We start from the raw sequence: 24,955 nt of genomic DNA, 5'->3' as shown, positions 1-24,955 counted from the left end.
CGTAGGAGCCAAACATAGCAAGCGTAGTAAATGTTACATGTGGATCACGTCCCGAGCAAAGTCAAATATCATAGTAAGAACAAATCGCAATCTGATTATGGTAGCAAAAACAAATTGAAATCCTTATATGATTTCAGCTTATCAATTTTTCATTTCATATTACATTATGTAATCTTTTTGCTGTTCGATTTTGGAAAATGAAATACGAGGCAAAAGTTTTGTGAAACTCCAAAAATGATAGTATTAAAAGCAACAACGTAATGAATGCATGCAAAAGTAAATTTCATTGGAACAATTATTCCTTCAATCGTTTTTTGAAAATGCTTTGACATCCTGTGGTAGTAGCCCGAAACCATAACCGTAATCAATGAAAAAAAAATTTCTGAACATTTTTGCAGCTTTGGCACCAATAATGCAATGTGGTAGAAACAGGTGGGGCAAACACAACTCATTTGTGTTAGTAAAATTAACTTTGCTTTAGCAAGCCAAGTAAAACTAAAAACTACGTGCTTGCTTTCGTCACATCGTTCGGACTAGTTGGCATTGAATCATAGCATGTTTATTTTTTTTATATGTCGTCATACCGAACAGCAAGCAAGCCATGTGTTCTGCCCCACCTGTTTATATCACATTGCCAATAATGCTCCTTATTTTTGGTCACGAGATTATTGGTGTAGAACCACACATTTGGAGGACATTGACATTAGGCTAGCGATCATCGGTAACACGTTTATCTGAAGCTAGTTCATCTCCTTTAGTAATCTCTTGGTTTAATGAGCCTCTCTTTTCGAGGACGAATAGCGACCGGGACACTTGGTCAGTTACAGAAGGACCTTCTTCAGAAATTAGACATGAGAAATACATTTGACGTCAACGATTTCCTTCTGGTGGAGTACGTTAAGCATCAGGTTCTCTAACAGTTTTCGCATTGAGTTTAAAAAAATTTTGAATGTCTTGACAATTATTTTCTGTTGTTGTTTCGACCGTTATTTTCTGCTCTTTCAGAAATCGGAGATCGGTATGGTCAAAGTGTTTGTGTTTTTGTGCATCAACTAACGCGTCCTTTTAAATGGATCAATTTACTTGTAAATAATTCGCTCTTCTTCAAATCGTTTTTTTTAATGAAATTTCAGTTCATGGAATTAAAAGATCATTCAATTTATAAATCACGTGAATGAGGGACGAATGCGACCAAACGAGTTTACATCAAACTACCTGTATATAGTTTTGTGCATCAACACTGCTTGTCATATGATCGAAAATTTCTCGACTACTTGCATTTTGTTGTCACAGTCCATAGCATTCGCAGAGAGTTCGGAATCCAATTCACCTAGGTTCCTCTGTGGCGATGGTAGCTACACCAAAGCGAGAAATTATACATCGTATTTAGATTTCAGTTTGCATTCGCTGTTAGCAGAAATTTATGTGTGATATATATGTTCGAAATTTTTTTTGCTTTCGATTTTGATTTTTCAACACTTAAAACGACAATAGCATTGAGTAATCGATAAATGCAAACGTCAGAATGAGTTTTTTATTTGATCTCACACTCTGCTCGGAGCTCAAAAGAAGGGACTTTATTAAACAACATACTAGAAACAGTTGGATCGATATGAAAAAAATGCTCTTACTACAGTTTTCCAACAGTTAGCTCTAGATGTTACTACTTATATGTTTACTGGAATGGAGATTTATAAAAAATGCATAGATAACATTTTTATGCTGTAAACACCAAAAGTGAATTTCTATTCGGTTTGAAATATAAATGTCAACGCGAAAAAACGAAAACATGCGTTGTTAGACGGAAAATAATGCAATTATAAAGCATTTTATGAAAATTATAGTGAAAAAATCCAATGCAAGTGAACTTTCAGCTGAATAAGTGAATTCATCACCTCTGTCAACAGTAGAGATTTACGGACTATCTAATTTCGACTCATTGAAGTCTCGTTGATGAGTGCAGTGTTGGTGATTGCCGAAAATTTGACAGAAGCTGCTATATTGCTATCTATATTGTATACAACATTTTCAATCCGGTAGTAGATGCTACAAAAACTCGAGTCTCTCAATGCATGAACCGTGAGAGAATTTTGCTACATTTCTTCGCTCCACTTCATACTCTGAGTATTTCACGCCCTTAAAAAAATTACAATCTGATAATGATCGTTGCTCTGTGGAATTTCCCAAGAGAGAATCGCAAGTTGACAACTATCGCAGAAAATCGAATCGATGATTCAACTTGATGACTCTCATACTAGGTTGCAATATCTCAAAACCCTTGTGTGGAGCATTCACATACATTTTCATAAACACAACTTATACAAAGATTATATGCACATAGTTAGAATAAGCGGCAATAGTAAAATGATTCTATCGCAATTATCAACTGCCTGTATAGAATCGGATCGCGAAACGAGAATAAGCGACCATTTGTTGCTTCAGTGAAGATCCCCACAGCAGCAACTAACCTTTGATTCTCAGAAATGTCATCGAGAGAAATTCGCTCTCGCACTGGTGTCGATTCTATGTTAAATGAGCCATGCCGGGTTTTTGTTGTTGCGATGATTTACAACTCTCTTTGATGGCACTGATTCAATCGTTGAAGAGTTACCAGTGAACGTTCTTTGATCCTTGTTTCTATTCGGTTTAAATATAAATGTGAACGCGAAAAAAAACGAAAGCATGCGCTGTTTGCCGGAAAATTAATGAAATTATAAAGCATTTTTTGAAAATTATAGTAAAAAAATCCAATGCAAGTAAGTGAATTAATCACCTCTATCAACAGTAGAGATTTACGGACTACCTAATTTCGCCTCACTGCCGTCTCGTTGTTGAGTAATTATAATTTTTGTTTCGCTAATGTAATTGAATAAAAGAGTGTATTTTCTTCTGTTCGAACTCAAACAAACTCAAAAAAATTCAAAGAAGTTAAAGTTTTAGTATTTTTCTGATTTCGTGTGGATGCGACATGTACCAAATGTTCATTAACGAAACTAGATTGTACTTATTGTTCGAATTTGTTTTTGTTCATACCAATAATGTAGTTTACATAGTGAATTTTGTTTTTGGGAAGTTACTACAGACATCTGACTTTACTACATTTTGTTCGTACGACCCAAGCTTCATGTTCCTCTTCAAAACGTGATTGACAATCTATTGGTTGTCAAAAGGTGAGATAACCGTATCCTCACAAGTTCCTATCTCATACCTCCCCGTGTGTCTATGATGACATTTGGTCCATAGAACGGCGTCGACTTGGAGCTTTCGATTTATGCGTTAGTAGCAGAATGAGAGGATGCGAAATGGTTTATGAATTAAAGCCTGTTATACATTGAAATATATATCATAGTATATGCTAACATATCATTCTGTTTACTTTTGTTATATTTATTATTATATATGTATTGCATTTTATTATATTATATTATATTATATTATATTATATTATATTATATTATATTATATTATATTATATTATATTATATTATAATATATTATATTATATTATATTATATTATATTATATCATATTATCAGTTGTACAACTTTGCTTCCGCCGTTTTCCGATAGGTGGCTATACCGGCTGCGGCTGGCCAAAATACATAGATGATAATCGCCCTTATTCTGAATAACGACGTATTGATTTTTCGATCGAATGTGGTTCGATCGAATCCTAGCTTCCTTTGATTTTGCTAGCGTTATTAGGAATACAAATGAAATACGACAGTACCTAACGAATTATCATCGCTGTTTCAGTGACAGTTGTTCTTGTTTTCGTATTATTCACGCTCGAAAATGTCTGTTTATGTGCCCAATTCTCGCCATTTGTCTCGCCAGCTGAAGCGCATCGAATGCTCTCAGAAACTTACGGTGATGCTGCTCTGAGTAAAAGAACGTGTCGAGAGTGGTTTCAGCGTTTTAAAAATGGTGATTTCGATGTCGATGGTGGTGGAAAAGAAAAAACCTTCAAAGATGAGCAACTAGAAGCCTTGCTTGATGAAGATTCGTGCCAAACCCAAGAAGAGCTTGCCGAATCGTTTGGAGTGAGTTAGCAAACCATTGCAACACGTCTCAAGGCCCTGGGAATGATTCAGAAAGAAGGAAACTGGGTGCCGTACGAGTTGAAACTGAGGGACATCGAGCGCCGTCTATTTGTATGTGAGCAACTGCTTCAAAGACAAAATCGTAAGAGACTTTTCCATCGAATCGTAACGCAGAGAATCATGGGGAAAGCCAGGGCATGCTACTTCGTCGAAGGCAAAACCGAATATTCACTATGCCAAGGTTATGATTTGTATTTGGTAGGATCAGCTCGGTGTGATTTACTACGATCTCTTAAAACCGGGTAAAACCATCACAGGGGATCGCTACCGAACGCAACTGATGCGCCTTAGTCGCGTGCTAAAAAAAAGCGGCCACAATATCAAGAACGACATGACAAAGTCATCCTGCAACACGACAATGCTCGGCCTCACGTCGCAAAAGTGGTCAAAAAATACCTGGAAACGCTGAAATGGGAAGTCTTGCCCCACCCGCCGTATTCCTCAGATGTCGCCTCTTCTGACTTCTACCTATTCCGTTCGATGTCACACGGCCTGGCAGTTCAACATTTTCAATCCTTCGAAAAGTTGGAAAATGGATTGCTTCATGGATAGCGTCAAAAGAGGACTCCTTTTTTCGAGCCGGGATCCGAAAATTACCGGAAAGATGGGAGAAACTTGTCGCTAGCGACGGACAATACTTTGAATAATACATCTGTAAGCACTTTTTCGCAATAAAGCCTTCAATTTTGGAAAAAAAACGGCGGAAGCAAAGTTGTACACCTGATATATTATAAAATAAAAAATCCTATTAAAATAGGATTTCAGGAAAATTTGAATGCTTTTCTAACAACTAAAACATTACTATCCGAAAAAATAGAAAAGATTTCACAAATTATATGAAATAAATTTGCTCACAATAATTCTTCTCCATGAAGTAGCCGTTCACGAGATATTCAGTAAAAAAAACGCAGAATATTTTATTTAGAAAAACTATTCTCTTACTTGTTAAAAGGGATGTAAAATGGCCGCTTCTATAAAAATAGGTTACTGCGATCAATTTTTTTGCCTCTGATCAGTAGGATCATATTCTAGTGGCTAAATGATTATTAATTAAATCAAAAACTTGAAGGTCTTGGAAGGTGCTTTAAAACTGTTCCAGTTGTAAAGCTTATATTGAAAAGACACTAATAAAAATAACTTCAGGCTCTAAAGCCGGGGTAAAATAAATGATATAAAATAAAACAAAAATATTGCAGAAATAATAAAGATTTTTTCTAATTCCAGTTTTTTATCCTTGGAAAAGTTTTCTGCTTCTATAATTTCTTCTTAGATACTAAGCAAATAACAGTTTCCGTGTTAATATTGAAAGAAAAATCGTCATGAGTTGACAATGTGTTACAAGTTGATTGACAAAGTTTCAACGTAGTTGAACTGAAAATCGAAGCAATTTCGAAATTGGTTTTTATATCAGGTTTGCTCAAATCCCCGTTGCTAAGAGCAAATTCAGCAGCTGCAAGATTCATATGGGTGGTCTATAATGTAAATGAATCTGAAACAAACGTATCCCCAGCAATCCGTTTTAGTTTTATTTATTCGACCAGTTCTACTGTCAAATTTAAAACTGGTATACATTGCCGTTCTATTTTTTTTCTATATTTGAAACACAGATAAAACGCTGCTGGGGCTGCCAGTTTATTTTGTTATAATTTCCAGATTTAAATTTTAAAACTGACATAAATTATGCATCTAGAACTAGAACACTCCTGAATATGCCCTAAGTGCGAACCCGTTTCACAGTTTCGTGAAAAGTGTTATACCGTTTTCGTTTATTGATCAGAGCAGCCCGAAAGCTGACCCAGAGTCGCCCAAACAACGTTTGATATGTTTGTTTTAGCAACCTGAGGTCGCTCTAGATCGGACTCTAATCGCGTGGTTTCGCTCTGAAAATTTTCTCGGGTCCGCACCACGCATCCATGCGAGTTTGTTTATTTTTGCTTTTTTTCATGAGTTGTTGTTTAGGGCGCGTACCACGTGTTCGTTTTCCTCGGAGTCAGAGTCGCCCGCGTCTAGGTTCAAAAACGAAAACGGTATAAGTTTTATGAAACTATCCTGGGTCAGTTTCAGTTTACTCGAGCGAAAATGACATTGGTGGTATAAGGATTCATGTTCTCATTGGAGATGGTCGGGTAAGCAATTTCTTGAAACTGAGCCCGATCCGTACCCGATTGAAGTAAATAGGGTAACATGTTAAAATATAGATTGTGAAACACTATAAATGATTTCACAATATAAATTAGTAAACAAACAATTTGACATTCACTGAAAGCTCTACACAATTACTGCTAATGACAACTGAATTATGAAAGCTTTACTGTGAAAGCTTTAATGTGACATTCGCCTTTGTGTAGACTTACACGCTGCGTGTAAACACATTAATATATGGTATATATTAATGTCAAGTAGGACGGTGTACATTGTATCATCAGTAGGGCAGTGTTAATATAACGCATGAAATAATTAATATATCGATAATGTACTATGTTAGTATTTAGAGACTTGACGAATTGAATTCGAATAAAATCATCTTCAAACCTGTTACCAAAAGCGTTTCGATATTCATTTGGTAATTTTCAACAGGTTATGGGCCCAGAGCTTTACTGAAGCAGCATCGTGTAGATTGTTAGATAAACAATCTTTCTGGATAAGCACTTCGGTCAGAAGTAGCCAGCAGTGACGTTTCGGACAGAAACGGGAATTAGCAAGCAGTGACGTTTCGGACAGAAACGGGGTTCGTCAACAGTAACGTTTCGGACAGAAACGGGAATTGGCCAGCAGTGACGTTTCGGACAGAAACGGGGTTCGCCAACAGTAACGTTTCGGACAGAAACGGGAATAGGCCAGCAGTGACGTTTCGGACAGAAACGGGGTTCGACCAACAGTAACGTTTCGGACAGAAACGGGAATTGGCCAGCAGTGAAGTTTCGGACAGAAACGGGTACCGGCGAAAAGCAAAAGTTTCGGATAGAAACAAAGATCTGGTTAAGATCAAGTCAGTTTGGACGTTCGAGAGATGGCGAATCTGCAGCAAGAAGGTGGATCTAACTCAGCGAGAAGCAGTGGTGGCTACGAGAGGGGAACTCTCGAGCGCACCGTTCCGATGATGCTTCATGGAAGCGGCAGTCGTGAATGGATTTTCGACGGTTCGGAAGCAGCGTTTGCTGCTTGGAAATGGCGAGTGGAGCACCGTTTAGCTAAACTGGGCCTCCAGCATACGCTAATAAGAACACCGGAAGAAGAAGACTTCTACAAACCAGTAGAAGGGGCATCGGAGGAACAAGAAAACTCTAGAAAGACTAATTTGAAGAAACGATTGAACGAGGACATCGACGCTCTAGATGAAATTGTTATGTTAGTTAACAATGAAGTCTTAAACAAATTGGTGGGCCTAGAGTATGCAAAACAGGCCATGGATATGTTGGTGAAAACATACCAGAAAGCGGGTACGGCTGCGATGGTGGCGATGAGAGAGCGGCTCTTCGCCATAAAACATCGGAATCTGGGTTCGTTAAGGAAAATCTTCGATGAGTACGACGAAATCACTCGAGAGCTGGACAGAATGACATCAAGTGTAGGGCATGCTGAAAAGATGCATGCTCTACTAATCGCCATTCCTGAAAAGTTCAAACATGTAAAAGGTGCCTTACTGGTGCTTTCGAACGACGAGCTGTGTGCAAAGTCCATAACAGACGTAAAACGAATGTTTTTGAATGCCGAAGCCGGGGAAGAGAAGCAAACAGAAGATAAAAACATTGCGCTTGCGTCTAGATACGAATCAAAACGGCAGACAACACGGTGCTTTGGATGCAACGAAATAGGGCATTTCAAGAACAAGTGCCCACTGATGAAAAAGTTTGTGTCCAAAGAAAAGGAAGAGTACCTAAAACGGAAGAAAAGCTTCGCAATGATCACAAGAGTAGACCACAAAAAGGTGCGATTTGCAGTAGATTCGGGAGCGAGCGATCACATGGTAAATGACTTCAGGCTGCTAGAAGACGTCGAAGAACTAGCAAAACCAGTCGACATCTCTACAGCCAAATCAGGAGAGAAACTTCGGGCTATGAAGATTGGCAAAATGAAATTAAAAAGCGTTGTTGGTAAAAATACAATAAAAGATTTAACACTGTACAACGTTCTTTTTACTCCTGGACTTGAAGAAAATCTCCTTTCGGTTAGAAGGGTAAGCAAGCATGGAATAAATGTTATATTTATCGATGAAAAGGTTATTTTCAAGACTGAGGGCGAGGTTATCGCTTTGGGAAGTTTCGTTGACGGCTTATTCCACCTCGATTTGTTTCGATATGACAACTCTGAGAAAAATGCTACAAATTCTGCATTTTTAGGAAAACAAGTAAGTTTCGAAACTTGGCATAGAAGGCTCGGGCATTTGAGCAATGCAAGTTTAGAAAAACTAATAACAAAGAGAATGGTTGAGGGAATCAATCTTACTCCGGAAGATATAAATACAGTCCATGTGTGCAATGGTTGTGCAGCAGGTAAACAAGCTACGGTTAAATTTAAACAAATGGAGCAGCCAAGATCACGGCGTCCATTAGAAATCATACATTCGGATGTTTGTGGCAGCTTGGAACAAGATACATATGATGGCTATCGTTATTTTGTTACGTTCATTGACGATTTCACTCACTTTCTTGTTGTGTATCTTATGAAACACAAATCTGAGGTCTATGAAAGATTTAAGGAGTATCAGGCAATGGCCACATCTTATTTTGGAACTCGTATTTCTATGCTTAGATGTGATAATGGCGGAGAGTATAAAATCAGCGAATTCCAGGATCATTGCAGGAAAAATGGAATTCGAATGATCTTTACAGTTCCGTATACTCCACAACAAAACGGAGTAAGCGAACGTATGAACAGAACCTTGATGGAAAAAGTGAGGGCAATGCTATATGACAGTGGCTTAAATAAAGATATGTGGGGTGAAGCACTACATGCAGCTACATTTATAATAAACAGGTCTCCTACAAACGGAATTGAGGAAGACAGTACTCCGTACGAAAAATGGTTCAAGAAACGACCGAACCTGAATCATTTGAGAGTCTTCGGATGCAAGGCGTTCAAACATATCCCTAAACAAAACCGCCAGAAGCTAGATCCTAAAACAAAACCAATGATATTTGTGGGTTACGCAAATAATGGTTATAGGCTATGGAACGAACATACACGTTCAATAGAAATCGGAAGAAGTATAATATTCGATGAAACAATAGCAAATAACCAGTTAGATGCAGCAAGTATTGTAAACATTAAAGAATTTCCTGGGGAAGATTTGACAGTATGTCAGCAAATTACTCAGAATAGGCAAGATGAAGAAGAGGGCGCTATTAGTCACAATGAACATCTAAATGGTGCAGAAACATCAGATGATTGTACGCTCATCGAGGAAGATCAAGAATCACTTGGAGAAAGTGATTATGAAAGCACTAACGAAGTTCTAGCTGAAGAACGAGACTACGGCAATGAAGGGTATTCATTGCGTCGAAGTCAAAGAGAGAGGAAATTACCTTCGTGGTATTCAGACTACTCAGCAAAAGCGGCTGTACTGTGTGATGAAGAGATTCCACAAAACATGAAGAATCTTAAGAAAACTGCCGATTGGCACGAATGGAAGCATGCTATTCAGGAGGAATTCGAGGAATTGGACAGCGGTTAACTGTGTACTCAAGGGAATGAAACCGATACACTCAAAATGGTTTTTTTCTATTAAAGATGATGGCAGATATAAAGCAAGATTGGTAGCAAAAGGATGCTCACAACGTCCTGGATTTGATTATTGTGAAACATTTGCACCAGTAGCCAAACTAGGAAGTGTTAGAATTGCTATATCACTTGCTAATGAGCATAAGTTAATAATGCATCAAATGGATGTTAAAACAACATTTTTACATGGAAGTTTAGAAACAGAAATATATATGAAACTCCCACCTAACGCGGATGATCAAAGCCAAATTGTAAGATTGAACAAATGTTTGTATGGTTTAAAACAAGCAAGTAGATCGTGGAACAAACACTTTGATGATGCAATGAAAGCACTTGGCTTTGAACCACTAAAAAATGATAACTGTGTATATAAGTCAAAAGAAAAGGGAATAATACTGATCCTTTATGTAGACGACATATTACTAATTGGCAAAACCCTAGAAGAGATTTCTTGGATTAAAGAAAAACTCAGCAAGTTATTCCAAATGAAAGATATGTTAGAAGTAAATCGTTTCCTTGGTATGGAAATAAATCGTGATTTTGAGAACCAAACAATTGAAATTTCGCAAACTACATATATATAAAAGCTACTTAAACGATTTGGAATGAGTGATTGTAAACCAGTGGGGACACCATTGGATACTAATACTAAATGGTCTAAATCTGAAGCTAAAACTACAGAAGAACCATTTAGGGAACTGCTAGGATGTCTACAATACCTTTCGTTGACATCCAGGCCCGATATCTGCGTTGCGGTAAACATATTAAGTAAATATTCGAATTATGCTACTGACTGGCACTGGTCAGGGTTAAAGCGAATATTGCGATATTTACGAGGAACGAGCAATACAAAAATCATTTACTCGACCAAAAATAATTATCCTGACTTCATAGGATTTGTGGATGCAGACTATGCAAATGATCCTGATGAGAGGAAATCTGTTTCAGGATACGCCTTTCTATTATATGGTAATTTAGTTTCGTGGTCAACGAAGCGACAACCAACGGTCAGCTTATCTACAACTGAAGCCGAACTGATAGCACTTTGTTCAGCTACGAAAGAAGGTGTGTGGTTAACTCAACTTCTCTACGAATTGGATGTAGTCGTAAAACCATTCGTTATAATGGAAGACAGTATTCCATGTATGAACATCGCGCAGGAGCCTAGGTCACATCAAAGAATGAAACACTTGGACATCAAATATCTCTTCGTTCGTGAACTCATCAAGAAGGGAAAACTGAAACTGCAGTTCATCGCGAGTGTCGACCAACCGGCAGATGCTTTCACTAAGGGGTTACCTAAAATTACACATAGAAGGTTATTCAGTGTATTGAATGTTCAAATTGCGGGGAAGTGTTAAAATATAGATTGTGAAACACTATAAATGATTTCACAATATAAATTAGTAAACAAACAATTTGACATTCACTGAAAGCTCTACACAATTACTGCTAATGACAACTGAATTATGAAAGCTTTACTGTGAAAGCTTTAATGTGACATTCGCCTTTGTGTAGACTTACACGCTGCGTGTAAACACATTAATATATGGTATATATTAATGTCAAGTAGGACGGTGTACATTGTATCATCAGTAGGGCAGTGTTAATATAACGCATGAAATAATTAATATATCGATAATGTACTATGTTAGTATTTAGAGACTTGACGAATTGAATTCGAATAAAATCATCTTCAAACCTGTTACCAAAAGCGTTTCGATATTCATTTGGTAATTTTCAACATAACAGAGGTATTTTGGCCACTTCATATATTTTGGCCCACCTAACAAACTTTATCAATTTCATCGGATTTTATCGATGTTAAGTAACCCATGTTGCATCAATTTGAAGCTAATCACATTAAATTACCTATTGCGGAAGGGGTTTTCAAAGATATTATAACATTTGGGGGATATTTTTACAAAGTGGGCCAAAATAAAATCAATCTTAAAGTGGGCCAAAATACCTCTGTTACCCTATAGGTCCTTATTACGAAAATCGCTTTAGTAGTTACTTGAATGAGCTTGCCGTTATTATGATCATTACATCACCAACATGTTGGGAAAAATATATTTCTCACTATAGTGATCGCTACATTGTGCGTGATACTGGTAATAGGTAAAATCAAGTGAAGAGATTTGTAAGTGAAGTGATAGTGAAAGTGGAAGTGAGAACAATAATAAGGGCGAGTTTTTCCACTCATCATCTTACAAGTCCGAACCCGGAATGAAATAGAATGAAAATTCTGAAATTTGGGATCTTGATTGACTTTTTTTATGGTGATAAAAAAATGTTAAAAATTCTTCGCCTTTGCAAGCAGATTTCCGGCAGTTAACCGGAACATACACCATGCAGGACGAAAGCTTTCGTTTTGTTCATTGATTTCTCCTCAGTTTTTGCGGCAAAATTGATGAAGTAGATCCTAAGCATCAGGTTGACCTAGAAATTCTCCATGGAACGACGGGATGCACCTCGGAGCTCACTTCCACCGTGGGGGACGTAAAATACGATGTGCCCTACCAGTCGTCTTACATTCCCTACAGCTTCGAAACCAGTGGACGCGACTTCCGCTTCCTGGCATGTATGTTCAGGACCTCCCGGCCAAACGCACGCAGCGATGTAGCGACTTTTCCCTCGGTCTTCCTCTTCAGCTTCCTTTGGAGCTTCTTGTCGCTCAGGGTCGTCGGTCGTTTTTACAAGCTGTAGCCGGAGCGGACCGATCTTTTAAAAGCGCGTAGTTTTAGCGCCACTCCTTTCGGAGACTACCGCCATGTCATAGATTGCCCGGATGAGACTGCACTAACGCAAGTCAAATAACAGAATCCTTCAAGAAGAATCCGGATCGGTCCAGCTAGGCACACTGACCTCGTCCCAGAACAGGTTCTAAGACCCTAAACAACCAAACTCACCAAGACTCAAAGTTCACCTTCCAAATCACCCGGTAGAAACTCTCCATGCCTAAAAGCTCATCATAGGCAGGGTCAATGTTGGTCACCAGATACCGCTACTAAAGTGGAAGAGATTATTCCTAACTGATTCAAATTTACCATGTGGTAAAGATAGCGGACTCAACATAACCGAAGTGACGTGGAAACATTTCAGTCAACTAAAAACTCTATTTCCAGATCATGTTCCATTACAGATCATGGCTGTCACTGACCTTCAACGTCGTGAGACTCTGGTCTTCAACAAATGTTCTAATACTTCCAATTTATCAAACTATCTCTTAGAAAAATAAATAACTTCATTGAGGAACATAACACAAAAAAAAACTAGGGGAAATTCTAATATTTCTGAATAACTGGTGATTATTAACATTGTGATCAGTTCTTCCTCACTGACTGCCGGTTACGTATGACTCTTCCCAATTCTATAAGCTTCCCAACACATACCTTATTAAAATGTACTTTTTGTCGAATTCATTCCAAATTCGATGAAAATACTACATTACTCATCACTGACTTATTTCCCGACAAACTGGCTTATTCAGATTTGAAAACAACCCCAATCATTACGTTGAGCACAGAATTCTCCTCTGAATTTACCGCAAAGAACTGTTTCGTGAAGATTTGGCACCTCCCAAAGCTATACTAAAGGTAATTCGTCCACCTCTTTCACGAAACGTAACTAAATCTTAAAATTTCTTCATTGAATCTCTACACCATTTTCAAAATGATCACTAGAAATTCAATAAGATACACGAAATATTTCCGAAATATTTCTTACTCAACCCAATCTTTAAAGCTTTACACTAAACCTACCGGAAGAGTCAACTCGTCGCCTGAGCAATCGCAGTGGGTTGAACTGTCAAAGTGAAAAATAAACTTCAACGTGTCCGTACTATTTAATTTCACTCTTGTCGCGAAATTGATATATTTTCAGCGGATCATGGTGACTGTAACTTTTCTCTGAGATGTATTACGGGGGGAGTATTCATATTTCAAATTCCTTCAAAGAATTTATTGCTTTGTTTTTAATCTATAGGAGCTGCGACGTGGGATTTGAAAATTTCCGAAGAACAAAGAATCGTGAGAACTAAACTCATGAATGGAATTTCCTACTGAGTATTAAAAATTTGAATAGAATTCTATTTCTTACTGAGGGACGGAAAAGTTTGGAATATTCCCTAGACAAGCAAGAAAACAGGTTTGCTAGAGGTACTACATGATGGATTATTCACTGGCGGAAATGCAGCAAATATAGATGAGCTGAACTAATTCGTATTACTAAATACGGCTATAAATTTTTATACAAGATGGAATTAACTGTCTGTACGAAATACAGTTGTATAAAGGAATTCAAGAGAAATCACGGTTGACCGTGACATCGGCGCAGTATCTGGTATTAGTATAAACATTAAAAACATTATTCTAATCTTTAACATCTTTCAATTTTATAGCGGTGACTGCGTACTTTGCAATGAGTGGTGTGTTGAAAGTCTAGGCGCTTTTAATTATGGTTAGCTACTCCAAACACGTTCTGTAATTCGTCACCAAAAATGATAATTTGTTATGAGACGGCTCTACTCGATTATTTGAGGAGCCTCTAAATTGTCGGGATAGATTTTTACGTATCCTTAGATACTTGGTTGCCTCAAAGAGGGGCCATAGCTAAAAAAAAAATTCATTCTCATGACTCGATGCGAGAATTATGTTTTCCTCAATCGGATTTTTGTGCATTTTTAGATGCTTCGTTGCCTCATTGAAGGTTACATAGCTGAATGATAAGTTTATTACTGTCAGGAATTCGGTAGACGAAGTTTTTTAAGGTATTTACAGTTGAATACTCCGAGTCGTTTTCCATTCCCATCTTCCACTTCGTAACAGTGATCTCCTATAACTCGCTTAATCAATACCGGCACGTATTTCGGGGCAAGTTTAGCACAATAACCTTTTCCTTTATCTGATAGCTCAGTGTTTCTTTTCAATACTCTTTCCCCTATGATATACTTAGGACAATTAGAGTTTGAACGCAGGTTATAATGTTTAGAGTGCAGGCGGATTTGATTTGAAATATATTGATGGGTAATTGACATGTGGATCTCATTTGCATCAAACACTACGGTCTACTTTACGTGGATGTTTGTTATTGAGTTTTGGAAGAATTGAATTTATATTGAAAAAAATCAATTCAACAAAACAAATACAGCAGTTGATACATAAATAAATAAGTAAATAAATAAATAAATACGTAGGTAAATAAATGAATAAATTAATAAATAAGTAAACTATCAAATATTTAATACTTCAATAGTGTGCAACTGTTACAAAGCATCACAAATCACGTAGCTTTATTTATAGAATGTTTTTTTCTGCAAAATCTTTATTCAGACTCACTTGCGTACAAGCTTAACGTGAACGATTGAGCCGTTATAATTTGATTTGATAGTTAACAAATTTGTTTAGTTTTAGTTTTTTTTTTCTTGGAGAAAGAAGCTTCCATTTTCATGTGGCTAAGATTGAGAAGCATTTCGATCACAGCTCGGCTTCTAATCCATTGCTTTATCGTCCCTGCTATTGTGACTGGGTTTGGTTCCTTTTTCGTATTTATTATTGTTCATCTTAGAATCATGGCTAGTTGCGGTGGATGCGTCTTGTTGCACAATGATGGTAGTTGCGAGTTGAGTAGACGATAAAAGCGTTTTTGGATCAGGAATACTGTATTTGCAAGATCCCGGCAAGTTACCAAAAGTTTTCAAATTCTCCTCCCGCTCTGATTAAAAAATCACGTAAGACGGAATCGCCTTGTGTAGTCGCATACGTCATACAAGCATGTTTTTCCGAATATCAGGAAAGAAACTCCGTCACACTTTCCTTTCGATAGGAAGAATTTGCCCGTATTGAATTTGTTCCTTTAAAAGGATTTAAATTTTCATTTGCTGCAGGAGTAATTTTACAGCGCTTGAAATTACACCAGATTGATTTTGATCGCACAGGCCAGGACTCCAGGTAACATTTATTTTTCGCATCTGCTCGTTTGGATAGCGTCACTCTGTTTACTACACTTCGCTTCTGTAGTTTTGACCGAAAGCGACATTTGATTGCGTCAGATGCTATACGAGTGCAAACTGATAAACATATTTCCACATATCTTTCGAAAGGTATTGACAAAACCTTTATATTTGTCGTGAATACGACTTACTTTACTATGGGGTGCCTTTTCAAAATCTACCCTCTGAGAGAGTGATAAGTTTTTGATCGTGAATATCTCTAGTTGTATTTGACGAATCAACATAATTTTTGCTACATGCCATCGGAAATATGATCACAATTTTATGATAAAATATTCAGTTGTGTGACATAATCTCAAATAATTCAAAATTGAACTTTTCTGAGATGTTTGGTATAAACGAGTATCAAAGAGGATAATTCATAAGGCGCGTTTGCCTTTCTCGTATTTTGAAAGCTCAGTGATCTGTGAAAGGCGTGTGTAGAACTTAAGCGTGTGTAGAACAGGTATTGAAGTATTTCAATAGTACACTATTGAAAAACCTGTCTCATTTGACCCATGTCAACACCAGCCAATCAGAACGCGTTCTGAGGAAGAGAACAAAATATCTGCTGCTATACAACAAATCGTTCGAGAAAATGTTCCGAACAGTGTTTAATATCGTAGTGAGTTCCACAATTTGGTCCTTCTGAAAGTCAGGAATGAATCCCGTACAGCATCCGGATACTCTCTTTCAATGAATTGCAAATCCAAAATGAAATAATCGACATTAAAATTCTATATGATGCTATTTTTATAGCCGTTAGGACCGCCCATTAGTGAAAAAGCTACAAACGAAATCAGTCAAAAACAAACCTCTCAACAAAAATTTCATCAGTTTGGATTCTATCGCCACTGCGAGTGAGATGTATTTTGTGTCGTTTGCAAAGCTAGTTTCGCTTCCGACAAGAGCGATTACGTCACAGTAGGCCAGTCATTTGCATTGGTGAAAAAGCAACGGTGGAGAGCATTACACAAAATCAGCCGTTCTAATGTTCTAAAGTTTCCTGAAGAACTATTAGGATTTCTTGCTCGCAAATCGAAGGGAAATATCCTCAGTTTAGTGCAAATCTAGAACTGTTTGATTTGATTTTTGCACTTTTCGCTGTGTGAAATTCACAGTAATCTAGATCAAGTGAAGCCTTCTTTGTTTTTGCGAAAAATGTGGAAAAGGGGAATGCTAGCATAATTCATACAATTGATCAACTAATTGATATTCGGAAGTGTTAAGGAACATGTCAGTTGTTTTCGTATTCACGACATCCAGTTATGTCTCTGACATTACCCACCCGCCTTTTTTTTTCTTTTGTCTGGAGACCTTATCATCTGACGGCAAATTTTTTTTTTTTTTTTTTTTTTTTTTTTTTTTTTTTTTTAATAACAATTTATTGGAATATGAGTTAAAATTAAATTATTAAGATTTAAATTGGGTGTTCAGCCACAAGTGGTGACTTTTCAGCCCTGTTATATATATATATATATATATGATTTGGTTATTACCATGAAGACATCATTTGCTTCCGCAATTCTGAGATTTTTGTGTAGGGAAAATTCTAAACCTACTTGTATTGTGTAATGGGGAAAAGGAACTTATATACTAACTTACTAACTAATACAGAGAGCGAATCGATTCAATTGAAGATTGCATCGATTTTTGTCGGAATTTGCTTATAATATTATGTGACATTACATCTAATGGTTCTATATTTGTGAGTCTGTGTAACTCATTTGTACTAAACCAGGAAGGACGCTTCAAAATCATTTTCAGAATTCTATTCTGAATCCTTTGAAGCGTTTTCTTCCTGGTGGAACAACAGCTTGACCAAATTGGTACCGCATAAAGCATGGCTGGTCTGAAAATTTGTTTATAAATTAACAATTTGTTTTTTAGACAGAGCTTAGAATTTCTGTTTATAAGAGGATATAAACATTTAATATATTTATTACACTTTGCCTGGATTCCTTCAATGTGATCCTTGAAAGTGAGTTTTTTGTCATACGTTAAACCTAAGTATTTAGCTTGATCAGACCATGTCAATTCCAAGCCATTCAATTTGAGAATGTGATTATTGTTTGGTTTTAGAAAAGAAGCTCTTGGCTTGTGAGGAAAGATAATTAATTGCGTTTTTGCTGCATTTGGTTTAATTTTCCATTTTGACAGATAATCACTGAAAATATTTAAACTTCTTTGTAGGCGACTGCAGATCACTCTTAGATTTCTACCTGTGGCTAACAGACTTGTGTCGTCACAGAATAGCGATTTCTGACAACCAACGGGTAGATTTGGAAGATCAGAAGTGAAAATATTATACAAGATTGGAGCTACACTCGAACCCTGCGGAACACCGGCTCGTACGGGTAGCAATTCAGATTTACAATTCTGATAGCTAACCTGAAGAGTACGATCAGTTAAATAATTTTGAATCATTTTGATCAAATAAATAGGAAACTGGAAATCAGACATTTTTGCTATTAAACCTTTGTGCCAAACACTGTCGAATGCTTTTTCTATGTCTAGAAAAGCAACTCCAGTGGATAACCCAGAAGATTTATTTGATTTTATCATGTTCGTTACTCTGACAAGTTGAATGTTCATGACGAAATCCAAACTGCTCTGGTAAAAAAATTGAATTCTCATTTATATGAGTCATCATTCTTAACAAGATAATTTTTTCAAAAAGTTTACTGATAGAAGAAAGTAAGCTAATTGGGCGATAACTTGATGTTTCTGCTGGGTTTTTATCAGGTTTTAGGATAGGAATTACTTTAGCGTTTTTCCATCTTTTTGGGAAGTAAGCTAATGAAAAACACTTGTTGAAAATTTTAACCAGGAGTCTCAAGGCAACATCGGGAAGATTTTTAATAAGAATATTAAAAATTCCATCATTACCAGGAGCCTTCATGTTTTTGAGTTTCCTAATAATTGATTTAATTTCATCAAAATTCGTCTCAATAATGTCATCGTGTGATAACACTTGGGTTGAAATATGATCATATTTCAGTGAGACTTCATTTTCAATAGGACTCACAACGTTTAAATTAAAATTGTGGACACTCTCGAACTGCTGAGCAAGTTTTTGAGCTTTTTCACCATTTGTAAGAAGTATTTGATTTCCTTCCTTGAGAGCAGGAATTGGTTTCTGAGGTTTCTTAAGAACCTTAGAAAGTTTCCAGAAAGGTTTAGAATATGGTTTAATTTGTTCAACTTCTTTAGCGAAATTTTCATTTCGCAAAAGAGTAAATCTATGTTTAATTTCTTTTTGTAAATCCTTAACTATGTTTTTCATAGCAGGATCACGAGAACGTTGATATTGTCGTCGACGAACATTCTTCAACCGAATGAGCAGTTGAAGATTGTCATCGATGATAGGAGAATTTAATTTAGTTTGAGCTTTGGGAACTGAAAGATTTCTAGCTTCGATAATATAATGATTCAAATTATCAATTGCTGTGTCGATGTCCGCAGAATTTTCTAAAATAGTTTCATGATCCACATGATTTTCAATGTGAGATCTGTAATCCAACCAATTAGCTCTATGATAGTTGAAAATAGAACTAATTTGATTAATTATAGCTTCGTTGGAAAGTCTGAATGTTACAGGAAGATGATCTGAGTCAAAATCAGCATGAGTAATCGGTTCACTACAAATGTGACTTTGATCTGTTAGAACCAGATCAATTGTAGACGGGTTTTTCACGGAAGAGAAACAAGTAGGATTACTGGGATGAAGAACTGTAAAGTAACCAGCTGAGAGTTGATTATGAAGTATTTTACCATTACTGTTATTTTGCCTACAATTCCACTGGACATGCTTAGCATTTAAGTCCCCTATTACGAAAAATTTCGATCGATATCTTGTAAGTTTTTGCAAATCGCCTTTAAAGAAATTTAATTGTTCGCCGGTGCATTGGAATGGCAAATATGCTCCAGCGATGAAATAAATTCCATGAATGGTTTCAACTTCGATTCCCAAGCTTTCAATAACTTTAGTATTGAAAGAAGGTAAAATTCGATGTTTAATTTGCCGTTGGACAAAAATGGCAACTCCACCACCCATTCCAGTAAACCTGTCAAATCGATGAACCACATAATGTGGATTACTTTTCAATTTTACATTTGGTTTAAGAAAAGTTTCTGTCACAATGGCAATATGAATTTTGTGAACTTTGAGAAAATTATAAAATTCATCTTCACTCGATTTCAAAGATCGAGCATTCCAATTTAAAATATTCAAATAATTATTTAACATCACTGTTAAATTTTAAATTCATTATAATATTATTTGCAAATTTCCATCCGATTTGAAATGCTTCAAAAAGTGATGAAGTCGAATTCATTTGGATGATCATTTGAAAAAGTTGATCTTGTAGGTAGATCATTTTATTTTCAGTTATATCGCCTAAATCGACTTCATTTAAAGAAGCGAATGGCATTGAAGGAATATTTGTAGGTAGACTGCCATTAGAAGAAGATGATTTGGCCGGTCTACCTATTAATAAATTGTTTTCGTTAGAAGAAGAACTGCAAGGCGGTCCTGTGTTTTGATTATTTACATTAGAAGAAATAGGAGATAGATTTCTACCTAATATACCAGCATAACTGACATTAGAAGAAGATGATGACGAGGTCGATCTACCTGTCAATAAATTGTTTTCGTTAGAATACGAATTGGCAGGTGCCTTAGAAGAATTTTCAGGTATATTCTGTAAATTTAAGGTCGTTGATTTGACTTGTTGTCTAAGCGAACGAGCGTTTAAAATTTTTTTCCCTGACAGGACATTTCAAATAATTGGATTTATGATTTCCATTGAAATTTGAACATGAAAATTTATCAGTGGTTTCATTCATTGGACAAACATCTTTCGAATGCGATTTACCACAATTCAAACACCGTATATCCATATGACAATTTTTGGTTCCATGACCGAAGCCTTGGCAACGACGACATTGCGTTAAGTTAGCAATACGATTATGCCGTTTATAATGTTCCCAATGAATTTTAATGTGGGAAATGAAACGTACTTTTTCTAAAGTTTTCAAATTGTTTACATCACTTCGATTGAAGTGTATTAGGTAAAGTTCATGGGAAATTCCAGAGCGTGGTTTAGAAGTACCATTCGCTCTTTTTTTCATAAGTATTACTTGGGAAGGGGCAAAACCAAGCAATTCTTTTAGTTCATTTTTAATTTCATCAATACTTTGATCATTTGATAATCCTTTCAAGACAGCCTTGAAGGGTCTGTCTGATTTTATATCATATGAATAAAATTTATGAAGTTTTTCGGACAAATATCGAATAAGACGTTCGTAATCTTCCAATCCATCCACCAAGACTCGACATTCTCCTCTTCGTCCGATTTGAAATGAGACTTTTACTTCCGGGAGAAAAGTAGAAAGCTCAGTACGGAATGCTTTGAAGTCGGAAATCATCACCGTCACTGGTGGCATAGATTGATGTTTCTTCCCAGAACGACAAGCGTCCATTTTGGGAATTTTTGAAGAATTTTCTTCTATGTCGCTACAATCGGATTCAGGAAGAATCTCGTAAATATTGTTAGACGGCATAGGATCAACGGAAGGGAAATCCGTCCGTTGTCTTTTATTTTTACATTCAGATTCTATAAGATCGTGAATGTTATTAGAAAAATGTTGAATAACGGATTGTGATTTATTCCGTATTGAATTATTTTTAGCCTTAGGCTTGTTGCCTTTCCGGTTGGACGCAGGCATTTTTGAAATTAATGAAATTTTAAATTAAATTAACTAGGCTAAATTAGTCTTCGATTAGACTCCTAGCTAGCCTTAAAAAAGGCTGATTAATTTCTTAGTCACTCTAATATCACTCTTTGTATCACTTAGTCACTCTAATATCACTCTTTGTATCACTTAGTCACTTAGTTAGTGATTCAGGTAGCCTTGAAAAAGACTGAATCCTTGAATCAATGAAACTCTAGGTAGCCAGAAAAAAATTCCAGGAGCCAAGAGCTATACGCGTGCGGTGCGAACGACTGTTCAACACCGACTGGATCTGACGGCAAATTCATTTAGTCAATAGCAGGTCAATAAATGCAAGAGCTTAACTTATTCTGCTTTCGCGTTCCACATTATTTTAGTGTTTTCATCTGATTACTCTGTATCATTAAAATGTTTTTACACTTAAATCACAGTTCTAAATGGCTATGACGCAGTAGTAGTTCAGTATGAACTGTTGTACAATTGACGAGTTGAAGCCGAAATGTAAAGAAAAACGTTGGAACTCGTGCTCAGATAATTGATTGAAGGAAATATTCAATAGACTCAATATATGAAGTTTTGAACGAGTAGCAGATACCAGTTACACACTCATAAAAAATTGTGCAAAAATTGTGTCTTTTAACATTATGCAGGCTTTCTGATATATTTTTCAATGCAAGCAAATGTAATTTTACACCTTTGCATCATATGCTAATAATGTTTGCACTGGTCTCAGTAATGTAAAATTTAGCTACTAGAACGCAAATTCGTACATCGCGTTATGATATGTGACGTTTATGTTTGTTTGCTGGACACTAAAAATCCTATTATATTTTTATGCACGATCATTTTTGTGTATCTATCATAAAAAATATTTAACATCAATTCTTACTAGCTTATTTTGGAAACCATCGGGAACCTAGATTAATACTGGCCAGTGAAAGGCAATCTTCTAATGGACCACACAACACAAATAAATAAAACATCTAAACTGGCTCTGCATGAAACGGTAGTCCTTCTAGTGAACCATTGCAAAACTTTCTCAACGAACTTTATGATTATGACTGATGAGAAGGAATTTCAAAGTTTTACTAAACAAAGTTTTTGAGTACGAGTAACTAATGTCTTGGACGATAAATTGACCCAATTTTCGTTTGGGATTTGACTGAGAGTTGAGTGAAAAGAAGAGTGTACTATTTCTTCGTGATTTAATTATCATTTACTGAAAGTAACAATAATTCTCGCTTTTGGAGCTTCAATAGCAGTTTTATTATCTCCCACAACGCCAAGCATGACTGAGTGGTGCATATACAAGGATACACTATAGCAAACGTGTACCAAGCACTCTTCGATGGACGGAACAAACCGAGCTGTGGAGAACTTTATTGGGTCACTGCTTTTATGAAAGCAGGACTGAGTGAGCATAACGATGCTGATGGTGCTGATGCTGATGCTGGTGATGATGATGATGATGCTGATAGTGATGATGGTGATGATGCATTACATCTTCCGATGCCAATTGGACAATCCTTGCGTTCTAGTCTGAAAGCTTTCCCACTTGAAGACTTATAGGAACGCAAACGCTTAGAAGCAGAAATGTGGGAACGGTGGAGGCTGTTGTCTGAATTTCCGCCTCCCGGGCAATAAACTTGCCTTAGTCTGCTACCGAATGGGTAGAATCTCGTAACATTACCAAATTGATTGGGTTTGAGGTATATTGACCGGTGCCAAAAACACACCCGGCGTGAGTCCATATTAGCACCACACACCCTTCATCCTTAAAGTAAAGATGATTTCTGTCATTCGGTGAAATCGGATGGGAGTGCTCTCGCCAGTTATGAACGGAATCACGAATTAATAACTGTGGGGAGAACGTATCGTTATTTGCTTCATCGCAATGCTGAACCCCATGAATTCAGATTGTGGTCGAGCTGTTATTGCTAGTGCGAGGATTGAGGAATAGTCATCAAAATGTAATAGTGTTCTGTAAGTGCAAGGGGGTATGCAGGGGAAGGTCTCGAGACCTTATGAATTTTGCCGGTTCATAAATCGTGAATTATTTCACGTTGACAGGTCGATATTAGTATTAGTTTTATTGACAGTTCGATACACATGTTTGGTTTACATTGAATTTCATTTTCTGATTTCAGCTTGCAGCGACAGGCTCGTTAGATTTTTCATAGAGCAGTTTCTACAGCAATAAAAAATCTCCTGGTTGATTACAATGTCTCTAGATCGAATTTATGCTGATTGATATTTTTAGAAATGTTTTATTACGTTTGATTCACTTATACTGTAATAAATCCGTTGTCCAACAAGTCTGAGCTTGTTGAAATCGGTTTGGCCATTTCCGAGAAAATTCAGCGGTAAGAAAAATATTTGAAAATTGCACACAGAGACATATTCCAATCTTGTAAATCTGAGTCGAATTGTATGTAATACTATAGGTTTTCCAGCTACTATATATCCTTTCTATATAGATTTATAGTGCCTTGTTATCCGTACGGTGATTCCTATTTGCTAAGCTTAAATATTTTATAATTTTCCTCCACTGATCTCTAAGGAAAAGTTTGTTTGTTATCTTATAAAATGAACATAAATGAAAAATCGATATTCACGAAAACTCTCGTGGAAAAACATGTAATCTTGATAGCGACCACCGCGACATCAACCGAGAAACATCAATGTGCGCTTCTGTGGATCAGTCGATTAACAGGTGTACTTTGTGATCCAATGATTCTTGGTTGAAGTCGCAGTGGTAACTATCAGCATTTTTTCTTAATTCAATGAATTTCATGTCATGCTCTTGCACGTAAATTTGTGCGAACTGCAACACTCCATTTATGTGCGTATATCTTTTAGTATAATCGCAGGGTTTTTTCGAAGTGTGTAATTTCATATTCGAAAAGGTTATGCAAATTTTGATTCTCTGAAAAAATGTTAACAATTGAGAAGTTAGTTTTGAAGTACTAGAAGATTATTAACAAATCGCACAATAAGATTAAACATAATATTTTGCGATCTACGGTAAACAAAATGTAAATATGAATATTAAATTATATTGCACTGCATAGATTATTTAAACATTGCACAGTGGTCCGGATCCACAATTTAGGGGGACAAAAACATTTGTGGCTTAGCCTTATACTTTAGAGCTATGATGTCTTCGGAACAAATGATCAGTGAAAGATAAGCCATATTTTGAAGCATATGGTATTAGGGTGGTTCTAATTATTAGGGTGATCCAAAAATTATTTTCCGTATGTGTTAAGATAGAGGACTGCATTCTTCGGCAAAATTGTAGGAAAACTTATATCAAGCAACTTTGCCGAAAGCACTATTGTAGTATCTCTAACGGTTTTAGTGTTACAGCTATTTTAATAGATCAACTTAGGGTGTTCCTAAAA

General features: G+C 36.5%; 1 protein-coding gene across 2 annotated transcripts in view; it reads right to left on the bottom strand.

Moving 5' to 3' along the window:
• LOC131432350 (uncharacterized) overlaps positions 1 to 24,955 on the bottom strand; it is a 370,503-nt gene that overhangs the window by 40,730 nt on the left and 304,818 nt on the right. The gene's annotated exons all lie outside the window — the stretch shown is intronic.

Source organism: Malaya genurostris, chromosome 2 (genome assembly GCF_030247185.1).
Source record: "Malaya genurostris strain Urasoe2022 chromosome 2, Malgen_1.1, whole genome shotgun sequence".
Classification (NCBI taxonomy): Eukaryota; Metazoa; Arthropoda; class Insecta; order Diptera; family Culicidae; genus Malaya; species Malaya genurostris.
This window is presented reverse-complemented; position numbering and strand designations above follow the sequence as displayed.